We start from the raw sequence: 9271 nt of genomic DNA on the forward strand, positions 1-9271 counted from the left end.
TTACGGGCTTTAATTGGCAGCAGTGGGAGCCAATGGCTCCTGGTAACCCAGCAAAGCCAGTGAGACCCAGAAGTGAGAGGAGAGAAGAGATGGAGACGTGCACGGCGCTGGGTCCAATGAGGGCTCAGGTAAGTAAAAGAGGTGGGAGAGGGGTTGGGGGGAAACTTAATGTCTAAACACTTTTTACCTTAATGCAAGGAATGCTTTAAGGTAAAAAATGTTTAGGCTTTAGAACCACTTTTAATGAATTTACCCTACTATTCATGAATCAGTCTAGGAGGGACATGGTGAAACAAACAGCAAACATGGTGGGCATATGGTATTTCTAAATCGGGGCTACTGAATCCTTACTGCTTATTCAGAGTACTGTGATGTCAGCACATTGAGAGTAGGCCACTCGCAGAGCAGGGAGTGCACAGGTTTGGTGCTTCACTCCAGTGGCGGCCGGTGCGTTGGGGGTGCAGGACGCATGGAGCTCAATGGGGCTTTTTTTTTAGTCACATGATTAGAGCCAGAGGCTCTAATAGGCTTTAGCAAAGGGTGCATCCGGGGCACAGAACAGTGCGCCACGAGCCCACCCATTGTGTGACAATAGCGAATGAAAATTCGCTATTGTCACACGGATCCTCCTCCTGGCCAATCAGGAAGTGGGTCCTCCCGCTTCCTGATTTGCCGAAAGGCAAACCCCATGCCATTGGCCGAGGAGGAGGCGGGAGGACTGAAGAACCTAGGAGACGCCGGGGGACTGAGGAGAAGCTGCCGCTGCCAGGCTGAGGTAAGTGCACTGGTCTCGCGGGGGGCACGCTTACGCTGGTCACTCTGCATTGAAAGGGGGCACGATGATCTCTCTACATTGAAAGGGGGCACGCTGGTATCCCTGCATTGAAAGGGGGCACGCTGATGATTCTGCATTGAAAGGGGGCACGCTGGTATCTCTGCAGCCTACAGGCTGGTGCTTCCTTTAAAGTCCCACCGTGCGATTTTCGTGCGTTCTTTGGTGGATGTAGTCTGATTTGACCCCAGTTTTTTCATATATAGGGATGGAGACCAATAGCATGACCTGCTTGTCTCATGTAAAGTCCCAAATATTTAATGAAATTAGGGATGGAGGCACTGTGCTTTGCATGCCAATTGCCTCATATAAAGTCCCAATCTGTGTTTTACACTGCATCCGCCAAGGGGTTGGAGGTGTATGCTTCTCAGCTGGTCGTTTTCAGTTTGTATCATCGCAATAACATCGCTATTAGAGTTTTAAGATACTAGACCAGTCATGGATGGGGGTGGGTTGGGGGAGGTTTGGGCTGCTCCCTTCCACCGGCCTCCTATCCATCCATTAGCAGCCATGTGCTCCCATTGTGGAGACACTCAAATTAAGTGTTAGGACTGCAGGTAAAACAGGGTGCCGTGTAGTGGCCCTGCAGCTTACACATGCGTTTGCAAATGCATGTCAACTAAACCCCTGTTCTTTATTTATATCATGAGACAGGTCTACTTGGTTGGGGGCAGACTGGAGGGTGAGTACATCAGACTGGGGGCTGGCTGGCTTTCATGCACCTCTTTTAATCCTTTTCAATTTTCGTTTTTTTCTGATACAGGGATGGAGACGCTGGACATTACCTGCTGGTGTCTCACCTAAAGTCCCACATAGCCTACATTGTTTATGTAACCAGGGATGGAGGCACCTTGCCTACAGGCTGGTGCTTCATTTAAAGTCCCACCGTGCGATTTTCGTGCATTTTTTGATGGATGCATTCTGATTTGACCCCAGTTTTTTCATATACAGGGATGGAGACCAATAGCATGACCTGCTTGTCTCATGTAAAGTCCCAAAAATTTTATGAAATTAGGGATGGAGGCACTGTGCTATACAGGCCAATTGCCTCATATAAAGTCCCAATCTGTGTTTTACACTGCATACGCCAAGGGGTTGGAGGTGTATGCTTCTCAGCTAGTCTTTTTCAGTTTGTACCATCGCAATAAAATCGCTATTAGAGTTTTGAGATACTAGACCAGTCATGGATGGGGGTGGGTTGGGGGAGGTTTGGGCTGCTCCCTCCCACCTGCCTCCTATCCATCCATTAGCAGCCATGTGCTTCCTTTGTGGAGACACTCAAATTAAAAGTGTTAGGACTGCAGGTAAAACAGGGTGCCGTGTAGTGGCCCTGCAGCTTACACATGCATTTGCAAATGCCTGTCAACTAAACCCCTGTTCTTTATTTATATCATGAGACAGGTCTACTTGGTTGGTGGCAGACTGGAGGCTGGCTGGCTTCCATGCACCTCTTTTAATCCTTTTCAACCTTCGTTTTTTCAAGCACAGACACTTTACCACATTGAAGATATGCTAGCACATGTTTCACTTTGTGGGGGGTGTCTGTTTAAACACAATATGTTTATGTACTTATAATTGATATATTATATACAGTTGGATTTATTCTACATGATATATTTAGTTTTTCACTGCATTGTTTTTTTATGCACCCTTATTGATTTGCACAACATTTTTGTCATAAATTATTTTAAATGTTTTTCTTTTATTTTTTTTGCCCATATTGGGCCTGATTGGGTCATTACGAGAGAGGGAGGGATAAAAGGGATGGGTATGAGAATGGTGAAGGAAGGTAAGGGTAGAACGAGGGAGGTGTAAATTCACAAGTCCCCCCCTCCCTAATTTATTACACATGGGTTTTTTGGCACAAAATGTATCTTTTTCTTGTTCTTGTTACGTCACAAAGACAGGGAGCTAGGGGAGATGGGGGATGATGATGAAGGGGGGAGGATAAGTGTGCGGGGGGAGTGGGAGATTTGGGGAAAAAGGATTAGAACTTCTAGTTTTTTTTTTTTTTTTTAGTGGGGAAGACCATCTGGAGATTTTGCATCTGGATGTGGGGTGCCCCCACCTCTTACATTATCACTTGCCTCCTCCATAGGGAAAATTCTCGATACATATTGCTATTATGATAGGGTCCTAAGAGATATTCTATAAATGTTTATCAGTGTATTTATGTTGTTTTGTGTTCCAGATGTTAGACTATATGAAGAATACTGTATTGGCTTTTTTATGGTGATTGTATGATTCCCCTGAAGAAGGCACGTGACCCGTGACGTAACACGTAGGGCGTTCACAGCGAAAACCAGAAGTGACGTATCGGGACACATCAATTCAGGCTTATATACCACAGGCGTATTTTTTAAAATATTGAAGTGAGCATTTAGCACACTTACAAGTGTGATCACTGAAGAGCACCCCTGTTCACTGCCCCAATGGTGGAGGACGCGAATGAAATAGATAAATGACTTTAAAATTATACAAGAAAACACTGGGAGTTTATCACCAATAATTGGACACTACAGCACTTTAATTTTATATATATATATATATATATATATATATATATATATATATATATATATATATATATATACAGTGGGTACGAAAAGTATTCAGACCCCCTTAAATTTTTCACTCTTTGTTATATTGCAGCCATTTGCTAAAATCATTTAAGTTCATTCTTCTTCCTCATTAATGTACACATAGCACCCCATACTGACAGAAAAACACAGAATTGTTGACATTGTTGCAGATTTATTAAAAAAGAAAAACTGAAATATCACATGGTCCTAAGTATTCAGACCCTTTGCTCAGTATTTAGTAGAAGCCCCCTTTTGATCTAATACAGCCAGGAGTCTTTTTGGGAAAAATGCAACAAGTCTTTCACACCTGGATTTGGGGATCCTCTGCCATTCCTCCTTGCAGATCCTCTCCAGTTCTGTCAGGTTGGATGGTAAACGTTGGTGGACAGCCATTTTTAGGTCTCTCCAGAGATGCTCAATTGGGTTTAAGTCAGGGCTCTGGCTGGGCCATTCAAGAACAGTCACGGAGTTGTTGTGAAGCCACTCCTTCGTTATTTTAGCTGTGTGCTTAGGGTCATTGTCTTGTTGGAAGGTAAACCTTCGGCCCAGTCTGAGGTCCAGAGCACTCTGGAGAAGGTTTTTGTCCAGGATATCCCTGTACTTGGCCGCATTCATCTTTCCCTCGATTGCAACCAGTCGTCCTGTCCCTGCAGCTGAAAAACACCCCCACAGCATGATGCTGCCACCACCATGCTTCACGGTTGGGACTGTATTGGACAGGTGATGAGCAGTGCCTGGTTTTCTCCACACATACCGCTTAGAATTAAGGCCAAAAAGTTATATTTTGGTCTCATCAGACCAGAGAATCTTATTTCTCACCATCTTGGAGTCCTTCAGGTGTTTTTTAGCAAACTCCATGCGGGCTTTCATGTGTCTTACACTGAGGAGAGGCTTCCATCGGGCCACTCTGCCATAAAGCCCCGACTGGTGGAGGGCTGCAGTGATGGTTGACTTTCTACAACTTTCTCCCATCTCCTGACTGCATCTCTGGAGCTCAGCCACAGTGATCTTTGGGTTCTTCTTTACCTCTCTCACCAAGACTCTTCTCCCCCGATAGCTCAGTTTGGCCGGACGGCCAGCTCTAGGAAGGGTTCTGGTCATCCCAAACGTCTTCCATTTGAGGATTATGGAGGCCACTGTGCTCTTAGGAACCTTAAGTGGAGCAGAAATCTTTTTGTAACCTTGGCCAGATCTGTGCCTTGCCACAATTCTGTCTCTGAGCTCTTCAGGCAGTTCCTTTGACCTCATGATTCTCATTTGCTCTGACATGCATTGTGATCTGGAAGGTCTTATATAGACAGGTGTGTGGCTTTCCTAATCAAGTCCAATCAGTATAATCAAACACAGCTGGACTCAAATGAAGGTGTAGAACCATCTCAAGGATGATCAGAAGAAATGGAAAGCACCTGAGATAAATATATGAGTGTCACAGCAAAGGGTCTGAATACTTAGGACCATGTGATATTTCAGTTTTTCTTTTTTAATAAATCTGCAACAATGTCAACAATTCTGTGTTTTTCTGTCAGTATGGGGTGCTATGTGTACATTCATGAGGAAGAAGAATGAACTTAAATGATTTTAGCAAAGGGCTGCAATATAACAAAGAGTGAAAAATTTAAGGGGGTCTGAATACTTTTCGTACCCACTGTATATATACTTATTAAGTTTGCACTACAAGTATACCAATCAAATTGGTTGCACAATATTTACATTTGCACTTTATGAGGACTATTGGTTGTTTGCGCATTGATTACCCACCGTTTCATTTTGCACATACAGCACCTTATTTTAACTGGTTTCAGCGTATTTATGTGATTGTATTCTGTGCACCAGATTTATGTTTAGCACCTTAATTAATTTTCACCTTAGTAACAATGATGTTATTGACCAATTAACAATTAAAGGAATATATTGCACATAAACACCTTTCATATATAATTTTTTATTGGAGCACATTTTTTATATACTCACAACATGGATGCTATTTATGAATGAATACCATATATAACTAATTGTATAATTTGATTTGCTGATTTGTGTTGAATTAATTATATCCCTGAAGCGCAGTATCCCCCTCTTTTTATTTATTTATTTTTTTTTTTTATGCTGATGTTTTTTGTTCTGTAACTTTTTCTTAAATTAAATAAAAAGAATTTAAAACAATAAATTATTTAAACTTTCTTTATTTTTTATTTTTATATTTATTTGCATTTATTGATGCATTGATGCATTGATGCATTGATTTAATGCACTTCTTTTAATTTTTCTAGATTACTTGTTATAGTATAAATTATTATTTGTTTCTATATATTTATTTTTTGGTTAGTGCTGTATGTCGCATATAAAGTTTTTTTTTTTTTAATATGATCCAGATATTTATACTGCAGATTAGGTTGAGAGAGTTTAGGGTGAATGCAGACATTTTTGTATTTGCTTTCTGAGTTGCTCTTAAAGCTGAAATTCAGGCAAGATGTTAAATGGACAGTTGCAATACATAACTGTATATGTTAGCTGATTTCATATCTAAAGATTTAAAATTATGTTCGGGCAGTCTTGTGATTCATGTGTCCTTGTCAGAGGGAATTGCCATGTCCTGGACTACTATTGCCGTGGTAGCAGAGCGTAGTTAAAGCAGCAACATCACCAGCCTGCTGATTGGATAATGAATCGGTAGCATACTGATGAGGCCACACCTCTGCTCACTCTGCCTAGTCAGCATGTTCCTTGTTAGCATTGTAGCAGGGTCTGATCGGCTTTTAGTTCCTTCCTATTGTGTGCAGGAATTACAGGATTCTGATACAAATTCGGGTACCTATTTAAAAATATATTACATGATTTTACACATTACTGAATTATTTGATGTTTGTAAAGTAGGAAAAACCCAGTCCAAAAATAAAGAAAAAAGCTTTTTGAAAACTTTTAAGAGCAGCTACCACCACAAATTGCAATCACCACGCTAAAATAATTCATATGCTGTAAAAACCAAGCAAAGCACTCTTTTATTATCCCTATCCCAATTCATACAATTAATAGAAAATATATATAACCTAAAAATATCCAGTATGTATGAAAAATGTGCAATATGATATAGATAACACCATCAGATACAAATAAATCACAATAATAGAAAGAATGATATCCTCAAAAAATGTATCCCAAACAAAAGTGGGCAAATCATCCAAAATTATAAGGATCAGTCTCATACACCATTCAATCTTCATATGACAACAATCTTCAGAAAGTGCAACAAATTTCTTCCGTGTCTATAAGAAATTCACACTTTATCCACCACTGGAAAAGCACTGATGTACCCACCACCAAACACCTCCCTGGGTGTCCTCTCACCTGGTTTGATGGATTCCACTGAAAAATGGAGGTCAAACTCGCTTTTTTAGGAGATACAGTAGATCACAGCTTGCATTCAGGTTCTCTCTTCATAATGGTCATCAGTCTTTCTAGTTTAGATGAGCTTTTAGAAAAGCATAAAGAGAAAGGCGAATAGTGCAGACCGCAAACCACTATTTTATTAAAAACTTATTAAAACTACACTAACATAGTAAAAAGGTAAATGCGCTTTTGCAATATGTAGAAAAACCTCAGCAAGATGGCATCCAAGCTCAGCCGTACATGATGACGTCTCTTTATGCTTTTCTACGACATTTAAACAGGGGAGACTGATGACTATTATGAAGAGAGGCCCTGGATGCAAGCTGTGATATATCTTGTAAAAAAGCTAGTTTCACCTCCATTTTTCAGTGGGATACATCAAACTAGGTGAGAGGACAACCAGAGAAGTGTTTGGTGATGGGCACGTCGGTGCCGTTCTATCTGAAGATTTGTGTCACAAGAAGATTTATTGGAATATGCAACTGATCATTATCGTTTTGGACGATTTGCAGAGTTTTCTTTGGGATACATTTTTTGAAGGTAACGTTCTCTCAATTATATTATTGTGATTTATTTGTATTGCTTATTTGTACCTGATGGTGTTATCTACTGTTTATCATATTGCACTTATTGGATATTTTTAGGTTATATATCATTCCTATAAGTTGTATGATTTGGAGATAGAGATAATTATAGAGTGCTTTACTTGTTTTTTTTTTTTTTTTTTTTTTTTTACAGTATATTAATCAATGTTTATTTTAATGCCACAGGTGCAGATGTCACTTTTTTCTTTTCCAATAGTTTTTCTATATTTTTCAAAATAGAAATACGAGACAATACATGTATTAAACATAGGATGTATCTTGTGAAAGGAAAGAGAAGAGAAAGAAAACTGTACAAACAAGTACTTAAGTTACATAAGTGGTTGCATAAATGGTTACATAAACGGTTACATGAACGGTTACATAAACGGTTAGGTCCAACTATGGATGTAGTAAATATGTCTATTTAGCTCATTATAAGATAACCAGATAAGTACACTTCAATTTTCAACTCGCCAGAAATCTATCAGTTCATGGTTTCCACTGTAGGTCAAAACTTTTCCTATTGCCCTGTCTAGTTGCCAACATAGTTTAATACTTAAGATAGAGATGGACAATCCCAACAACCTCTGTGAGATTTGGAGTATTATTTGATTTCCACCCCCTTGTTATAAGTAGTCTGGCCATTAAAAGGATGTAGTTATACTAGGGCAAGAGGGGGGAATCCATCGATTCCAAGGTTTAGTATTGCTAGTGCAGGATCTGGAGGAGCGAGAATACCCGTAACATCTGATATCAGGGGGAAAATGCTTCTCTAAAAACTGGTGAGGTTCTTATAGGTCCAAAACATGTGCAAAAGATGTCCAGTGTCTCCACATCATCTCCAGCACAGAAGCAAGGAAGATGGAAGAAATCTGGAGATACGTAAGGGGGTGAGGTATCATCGAAGTGCAATTTTTTTGGGACAGCTTCCAATGATTTTCACAATGGGAAGCTTTATAGATAAATTTAAATGCTGCTTGCCATTGTGTGGGAGTATACGATGTGCCTAGCTCTGTTTCCAATTTCAAATACGGCGTCGATATATGAAAGGTATGTTTGTCTTGGAGTAAGTTATAAAAGATTGATATACCCTTAGGAGTCAGCGGGGGTCCACTAAGGAATCTCCAAGACGCAGAAGGAATAGAGATTTCATGTGACTTTATGGATCTCATAAAATGGGATATTTGAAGGTACCTGTAGTGTTCATGTTGTGAGAGATCAAATTCTGAGGCAATGTTGTTGAATGGCTTGAGTTGTTTATCAGTAAAGAGATCTGTAATCAGGTGTATACCTTCCAGCCTCCAGTGAGCGAGAGAGATGTTTATGGTATAATGTGTTCTAATATTGTGATAGCTATAGGAGCATTTGTGAGATTGGCTGGAGAGGGATGGGTGTTCCCCAAATTCCCCCCAGGCTAGCAGGGCTGCCTGGAACGTTGGTAGGAGGTGTTGTAAGGGGTGTGGCTTCTATGAATCCGCTAATAAGGAGGAATGGAGTTCTGCTCTGTTACAAAAAGATGTTTTGATTTGGGACCATAAAACCAGTATTTAGGTTGAGTAAGTAGGGAGGCGTGATAATAGTCCTTAAGGTCTATACCTCCCATTCCTCCTGCCAATCTATGTTTGTTGAAGAGGGTTCAGGAGGAGCCTCGATGTTGTCTAGAATTCCATAGGAAGCATTTTAGTATATTTTTCATGGTGTGTAGGTGAGTGGTTTTTAACAGTATAGGAAGAGTATGGAATACGTACAATATTTGAGGTAGGCATATCATTTTGAAGGACGCCAGACGTCCTGACCATGATAACTCCACTTTGGCCAAGCACTTGGTCTCCTGGGAGATTTTATTTATTAAGGGTAAATAATTGGCGTCAGCTAGATCTAAGGGG

The sequence above is a fragment of the Pelophylax lessonae genome, assembly GCF_965119305.1.
Source record: "Pelophylax lessonae genome assembly, chromosome: 11".
Taxonomy (NCBI): Eukaryota; Metazoa; Chordata; class Amphibia; order Anura; family Ranidae; genus Pelophylax; species Pelophylax lessonae.